This window comes from Lathyrus oleraceus, chromosome 6 (genome assembly GCF_024323335.1).
Source record: "Lathyrus oleraceus cultivar Zhongwan6 chromosome 6, CAAS_Psat_ZW6_1.0, whole genome shotgun sequence".
NCBI lineage: Eukaryota > Viridiplantae > Streptophyta > Magnoliopsida > Fabales > Fabaceae > Lathyrus > Lathyrus oleraceus.
Window position 1 is genome coordinate 174,995,887 of NC_066584.1, and position 8,077 is coordinate 175,003,963.

Genomic DNA, 8,077 nt, shown 5'->3' on the forward strand with positions numbered 1-8,077 from the left:
TGTAGTAGAGGCCCACAAGGATCCTTACTTGGTGGGACAATGCGAAAACCTCACCTAGAAGAGATCATCTTAAGGGTATTATTGTCCGACGAGCCTTTGTCACGACAGTGGCGTTCTCAAAAGGATCCATGACTCTGGGAACCTACCAACTGTAGAGCCTACCTATGGGGTTCCATTAATCAGAGATACCAATTACTTACCCATTATTCTGATTAACTTGAGAGTACGTGGAACCTGTGATCCTGAACATGGCACTAAATTCATTCACATAACATCATATTTGCATTCATCAACATGCATTGCATATAATTTTCCACATAAAATACAAAAAAAAACTCATTCATCCTTTGTCCATAACCTGTAGTTGACTTCTTGACACTTGTATAAGACTTGAAGTAACTCTTGAAAGATCATGGATCAGTTGGAGCAAAGCCATATTTCATTAAGAGGAGATGTTGACTCGATGAAAACCCATATAGACCAACTGTGGAGGCTATGATAGATTTAGCAAAGAGAGAGGACAACATTCAATGAATTACAGTCATGGAGAATGTCATTCCACCTCCAGTAAATGATCCCACTAAGCCTCAGCCGGTATGAATCCCAATTGATAACTCTATTATACAGGTGCGCCACACTGTTCGAGATGGGGGTTCCTCATATCATGATGCTCTTGAGTATCACATCTTTGCATTCTCCGTGCCAAATTCCCAAGGGACAGGCCTGGTGGTGAATATTGAACATCCTTAAGATGATGAGATTGCTAAAAGATGTCACGTACTAGAGAAAAGACTTAAAGTCATATAAGGGCGAGAGAATGTTGACCTGAATGCTTTAAACATGTGTTTGGTACGTGACCTGGTTATACCCGCAAAGTTCAAAGTGCTAAAATTCTATAAGTACAAAGGGGATAGTTATCCAAAGCACCATTTAGTGATGTTTTGCCGAAATATGACCTCTTATGACCATAATGATAAGCTAATGATTCACTGTTTTCAGGACAGTTTAACTGGGGCATTATTGAGTTGGTACATGAGTTTAGAAAGGAATCACATTCAGTCATGGTTGGACCTAGCTAATGCCTTTTTGAAGTAGTAAAAATACAATTTGGACATGGCTCCTGATTACACGCAGTTGAGAGCCTTATCTTAGGAAAGCATCTGATCTTTCAGAGGGTATGCCCAAAGATGGAGAGAGTTAGCGGCTTGCGTTGAACCACAACTCTTAGAGAAGGAATTGATAGACTTATTCGGGAATACCTTACAAAGCCCTTACTTTGAGAGAATGATTAGCAGTTCAGCATCGAACTTTGCTCACTTAGTGTCAATTGGAGAGCGCATTAAGTGCAACCTCAAAAGTGGAGGAATCCAATGCACCCCAAATAGCCAAAGCATTGAGAGTGAATCCATTGTCAGTTCCCAAGAGGAAGAAGAGGATGAAGTTAATGCAGTCTAGGAAACTCCACAAGCTCTATATCAGACACCATTCTCTCCAAAGGATCAGTGTCATCCTATAATTCGAGGACCTCCTTAGTATCAACAACAGAATCCATGTCAGCAGCCATACAATCGGCAACACGCTCCATATTAGCAGTGTTAGCACATCCGACAAAGGCCAACAAAGCTAGAGAGACATGTTGATCTTCTTCTAATACCATATAGTCAAGTATTTCCATATTTAATCAAGAGAGGACTGATAGTGCCGAAGGAAATGAATCCAATGCTCGATGTGACTTCCATGTTAGGGCACATGGGCATTCAACTGAATACTGTAAGGTGCTCAAGAGTGTCATACCCCAATTTTGTCCGGGCATATTTAAATTTCCATAGAATTGAGTTCATTTTTATTTTGCATCATATGCACAGCATGACATGCATTCCATCATGAATAATACCTAAAATATCAATCAGGATAAATTTATTGAGAATACAGACAAATCGGTTAAATTGTTTCTCAAGAACATGCAAAATCAGCAGCGGCTATTCCGGTTATATCTCGACCCGCCTGAGTTTTTTAACCGGTGCAAATTTATTTTAGAATTTGAAGAAACACTGTATTTTTTCAATAAGTATATTTTGTGCTGATTATTTTAGTGTGTTCGATCTATTTTTTTGAGTCAATTTTTATTCGATTTCTATTTATAATCAATCTTTTTATTTCTTTATTCTAATATACAAATTAGAGTTTTTTTATTATTATTATTATTATCTAAATTAAATTAATGTTTAAAAAATTTTAATAGATTTTTTTTAAAATAATAGATAATAAAATTTGTTAATAAAATAAATGTGTAAATAGCATTGGATTCCTTTTTGTTTTCTTGCAAGTTGACAGCTAGCACTCACCTCACAATTCCCACACTCACACGTCTCTTCACGCAGCCACCTATCACTGCCCTCACTCTCTCACGTGACACCTCACGCCGCCCTACTCACCAACCTCTCACTATCATCTCTCTCTCCTTCTTAAGACTCCCACTCTCACAAACTCACAAGGGAGGATCCACCACTACCTATCGTCACCCCCTCTCTCTCTCTCTCATAATTAAGGCTGAAAAACGAAGAGAGAGAAGAAAAAAATCCTGTTCATCGTCCTCTTCCTCACCCATCAACTTCCCTTTCTCCACCCTCACGCGACCTCACATTCCATCTTCTTCTTCATCTTCGCCGTTCAACCTTCACCCGCAAGCACAACAACCTCCTCCGTACGAAAACTCCAACCACTCACCGCTCCATCTCATCCTCCACACAAAACTGATATCACAAACCCTTCTGACCACCACCAAACGCACAACCTCCTTCTCCTTCACCGCGACACAACACCGCCGCAAAACCCTCAGCCGCCGTTCACCATCACTCACACCTCACAACCACCCACCATCCAAACTCACGCGATACCGACATTCACCGTTGGTCTTCACCAACAATCTCGCCGACGATTCCGTTCGCTTCCGCCGCTCCACCTTCATCGTCAACAACCCGCGATCTTTCATCCGCCGCGAAACAAGAAGGCATACCTTATACATTGCAGATCCGGTTGGTTTATGCACTTTGCCTTTTTATAGATCCATGACTCTTAGGGCATTTTGATTCTATTTTGATGTGTGATGATAACTGTTGATTTATTTTTTCATTTGTTCGATGGATTGTTTTTGTTGCAAACCATGTGAGGTTTTGATAACATGAAATAATATCACATTCTAGGACTCAATTTAATTAAATTATATTATTATTTACTTCAATTTATTTCATTTTACGCGATATTACTCGGTATTTTCTTTCTATTTATCTTAGGAAGTTTATTTGAAGCACAAGTAAAAAAGGAAGAAAAGGAGGTGCAAATAGGGATGAAAAGAAGCAAATATCAAAAGCCAAAGCCCAGCCCAAAAGCACAGGCGTTGTGCCTGTGACGAACGTCACACATGCTGTGACGAGCGTCACGCTTTACACACTTGTGTTACGAGCGTCACACATGGTGTGACGGACGTCACACCATTCTCCTATATTTTTGGCACAAGGAACGCAACAGACCACGTTGAAGCCTACTATCACGCTTGACCATTCGCAACGTGAAGGCTATGTACACGGAAAACCCTTGGAAGCAGTTACAAAAAGTACCAATATAAATAGTAGCTTTTGGAAAAGCTCTCGGGTCTTCGTTCAATTTTCTTCTTCCCCGTGCAATTTTTCTTCTTCCAGCCGTGCAAGCATACCATTATTTTTCTTTACTGTTTTTGCTTTTAATTGCAGTTTTATTTTTATTTTCTTTTCCAGTTAGGCTTCCAGAAATTAAATAATTTTTCGCACAATAGTTTCTACACCGGAAACTATTGTGTACCTTTCACCGGATCTAACCTTACATTAGAGTCTAGTTTTTTATTCCTTCGCTTTTATTTTTCTGTTTGATTGAAGAATTCAAGAACAAATCCAACCGGCCTATGGTGGAGTGTTCAAGACTGCTATTTAATTTCTCAGGTTCTTTAATTATTGTTTGAATTTATATATGCCCTGTTTTATTGTTGAATTATATTATTTGCCTGAGATGAATTTGTTTATGCATGATAATTATTTAGATCTGTTTAGCATGTCTGGCTAATTTATTTAGGTATCGGTATGTAGAGTAAGCGGAATGAAGGAATCAAAACCAAGTTGGTTTAATTAAGTTTAAAATTAAAATCACTCTTTTTACGGTCTCAATTTACAGGTTTAATAACAAGGTTTTTGTACGTAAGGAAAAGACATAAAAGAAGTTAAAAGCAATAGAACGAGAGTTTGAGTTTTTGACTGGACAGTGTTAATTGGACATTAATTCTAGATCAGGGCGAGAGCAATTTTTAGAGTTAATTAAATTCTAATCTTTTTCAAAAAGTATTTTTAAAGGTTGAATGTGAGGACGAGAGTTAAGCATTTGAATTTAATTATATAACCTAAGTCAACAGAGCGAGAGTTTGAGATAAGGGTGTTTAAACGATTAGTGTTTTCTTAAAAAGAGTTTCTACGGATTCTATTGTTTTCAAAAAGTGGTTTTTGACTTAACTAATAAGTGACAGCTACGTTAATATAAAATCATAGTTTATTCAACAGAGCGAGAGTTTGAGATAAGACTTTTAATCAATAGTGTCAACTGAAAAGATTTATTTTAAAACCAAGAAACCAACGAAGAAATGATTCCCTAATTACGACGAACTACATACCGATATCCGTTTAGTTGATATTTAATTTAGATCCTATTTTTAGTTTTAACTTTTCCCCGAACAATCAAAGTATTACCCGCCTTAGCTTTACGAAGTAACCTTAGAAAACGGTATATCGATTCATAAGTCCCTGTGGGATCGATATCTTTTAAAACTACGCGATAGAACTGTGCACTTGCAGTTTGTACCCCAAATTCGACTCATAAAGTCGCGATCAAGTTTTTGGCGCCGTTGCCGGGGACTTTTGTTTAGTCGATATCGTAACTCTTCTGTTACGCTGTAGAGACTAAGGCTTATTTTCCTTTTCTTTTCTTTCTTTCGTTGATTTGTATGCCACACACTCGCTCACAAGGCGAGCCGTTCTACTTACGAATCAACGATATCGAACTATATCTCCGAGTCTTACGACGAATTCGGGAATATCGTGCTGCAAACAATCTCCCTCCTGTCGAACTTCCTGATCTCAAAAATCTTCTTCCTTCGCCGATACCCGAGATGGCAGAACCAGCTCGTGCTCTTTGAGATTACGCCGCTCCATCGCAAGATGAGCCGCATTCGAGTATTGCTCCACCCGCAATCGAAGCAAACAACTTTGAACTTAAACCTTCACTGTTGCAGGCAGTGCAACAGAACCAATTCTCTGGAAATCCTACCGAGGATCCAAACCTTCATTTATTCGTATTTGTCCAATACGCCGATACTGTTAAAGCTAATGGTGTCACTTCAGAGGCAATTCGACTTCGTCTTTTTCCTTTCTCGTTAAGAGATAGCGCTAGAAGATGGCTTCAATCTCTTCCTTCCAACTCAGTCACCACATGGAACGAGTTGAAGAAAGTTTTTCTTGCCCGATATTTTCCACCGAGCAAAACAGCTATGTTAAGAGCCCAGATAAATGGATTTAAACAGAAAGATAACGAGTCTCTCTTCGAAGCATGGGAAAGATACAAAGACATGATGAGACTTTGTCCACACCATGGTTTAGAAGACTGGTTAGTAATTCATACCTTCTATAATGGTCTCCTGTACAACACGAGGTTAACAATAGACATCGCCGCAGGTGGGGCACTAATGAACAAACCTTATGCTGATGCTTACCAACTTATCGAAAGCATGGCTCAAAACCACTATCAGTGGGGAAGCGAACGAACAATGGTAGAAAAACCTCAAACGAAAACTGGCATGTACGAGATAAGTAACCTTGATCATGTTAATGCAAAAGTGGATGCTCTGGTCCAGAAAATTGAAAGTTTAAATGTATCACCTCCAGCCACCGTGGTTGCCATAACTCAGAATTGCGAAGTCTGTGGAATCCAAGGTCACACTCCTGCAGATTGTCAACTCCTAACAGGAATCCAAGCGGAGCAAGTAAACTATGCTCAAGGAAGCCCCTACTCGCACACCTATAACTCAAATTGGAAGAATCATCCCAATTTTTCATATAAGAGTAATAATGCTTTATACGCACCTGGACAATCTCCAAATCAAGCCCCAGCTATACCTCCGGGATATTAGAAGTCGATCCCATCTACACCTAACAATAACGCCCCTAGGAAATCCAACTTGGAAATCATGATGGAAAACGTTATAGCTTCTCAACAGCAAACCAATAAAGATTTCTTAAACCAGAATGTACACACTGGCGAATAAATTAAACAACTAGCAAGTAAAGTAGATGCCCTGGCTACCCATAACAAAATGCTGGAAACGCAAATATCACAAGTAGCTCAACAACAAGCGCCTACTGCTGCCCCAACTGGTACATTTCCTGGCCAACCCCAACCTAACCCGAGAAGCCACGCTCATGCAATTATACTGAGAAGTGGAACGGAAGTGGAAGGACCGTCTGACCCAAGGATAGAAAACCAAAACTCTAAAAAGTCAACTGAGGAGGAAAGTGAACCTAAGGAAAAGGAAGAGAGTAATAAGGAAACTGTAGAAAAGAAGGAACCTTATGTACCTCCACCACCTTATAAACCACATATCCCTTACCCTCAAAGGCTTATTAAAACCAAAGATGCGGGCCAATTTAAAAAATTTGTTGACCTACTAAAACAATTAAACGTCACAATTCCGTTTACAGAAGCTATTACGCAGATGCCCTCATATGCCAAGTTCTTAAAAGAAATTCTTTCTAATAAAAGGAAACTTGAAGATAGCGAAACCGTTACACTCACCGCTGAATGTAGCGCTATAATCCAGAATATGCCTCCTAAACTTAAAGACCCAGGTAGTTTCTCTATACCCTGTCACATAGGAAAATTTGTCATTGACAAAGCCTTATGCGATTTAGGAGCCGGTATTAGTGTTATGCCTTTATCCATATGTAAGAAACTGGAAATGGGAGAATTAAGACCAACTAAAATGTCTGTGCAACTAGCAGATCGTTCCGTTAGATATCCTGTAGGAATTCTTGAAAACATTCCAGTGCGCATAGGTCAATTCTACATTCCAACTGATTTTATAATTATGGACATTAGAGAAGATGAAGTTACACCCATTATACTGGGAAGACCGTTCTTAGCAACGGCCGGTGCAATCATAGACGTAAAACGAGGATGACTCACTTTTGAAGTAGGAGAAGAGAAAATTGAGTTCATTCTTTCCCAATTTTTGAAAGCACCTGCAATAGAAGATACATGTTACTTCATGGATATCATCGATGAATGCATAAAAGAAACAGAGTTAGAAAAAGACAAATCATCTGACTATCTTGTAAAAGACAAACTTAACCAATGTTTAGCAATAACACCGGGCCCTACGCAATGCCTTAAGAAACCAACCCTAGACCTGAAAACACTTCCCAAAAATCTGAGATATGAATTCCTAGACTTAGAACTTGAACGACCAGTGATAGTTAATGCTGACCTAGGAAGACTCGAAACAGAAAAACTCCTGCATATCTTAAGAAAATATCCAACCGCACTAGGATACAACATCACCGATCTTAAAGGAATAAGTCCTTCTATTTGTATGCACCGCATCATGCTAGAAGAAGACTGTAAAACTTCTAGGGAACACCAGAGGAGACTAAACCCGATCCTGAGTGAGGTAGTGAAGAAGGAAATAACCAAGTTATTAGAGGCAGGTATCATATATCCTATATCTGATAGCAAATGGGTTAGTCCTGTACACGTAGTACCAAAGAAAGGAGGTGTAACTGTCATTGAAAATGAAAAAGGAGAAATTATAACCAAACGAATCGAATCGGGATGGAGAATGTGCATTGACTAGAGGAAACTAAACAAAGCAACCCGAAAAGATCATTTCCCTTTACCATTCATTGACCAGATGTTAGAACGATTAGCAAAACATTCGCATTTCTGCTATCTAGACGGTTACTCAGGTTTCTTTCAAATACCGATTCACCCTGATGACCAAGAAAAG

General features: G+C 39.1%; 1 non-coding gene across 1 annotated transcript; it reads right to left on the reverse strand.

The window, feature by feature from the left end:
• Nucleotides 1-5,566: 5,566 nt before the first annotated feature.
• LOC127099773 (small nucleolar RNA R71) lies at nucleotides 5,567-5,673 on the reverse strand. The gene has a single exon (XR_007794245.1). It is a non-coding gene; the product is annotated as a small nucleolar RNA R71 (small nucleolar RNA).
• Nucleotides 5,674-8,077: the final 2,404 nt, after the last annotated feature.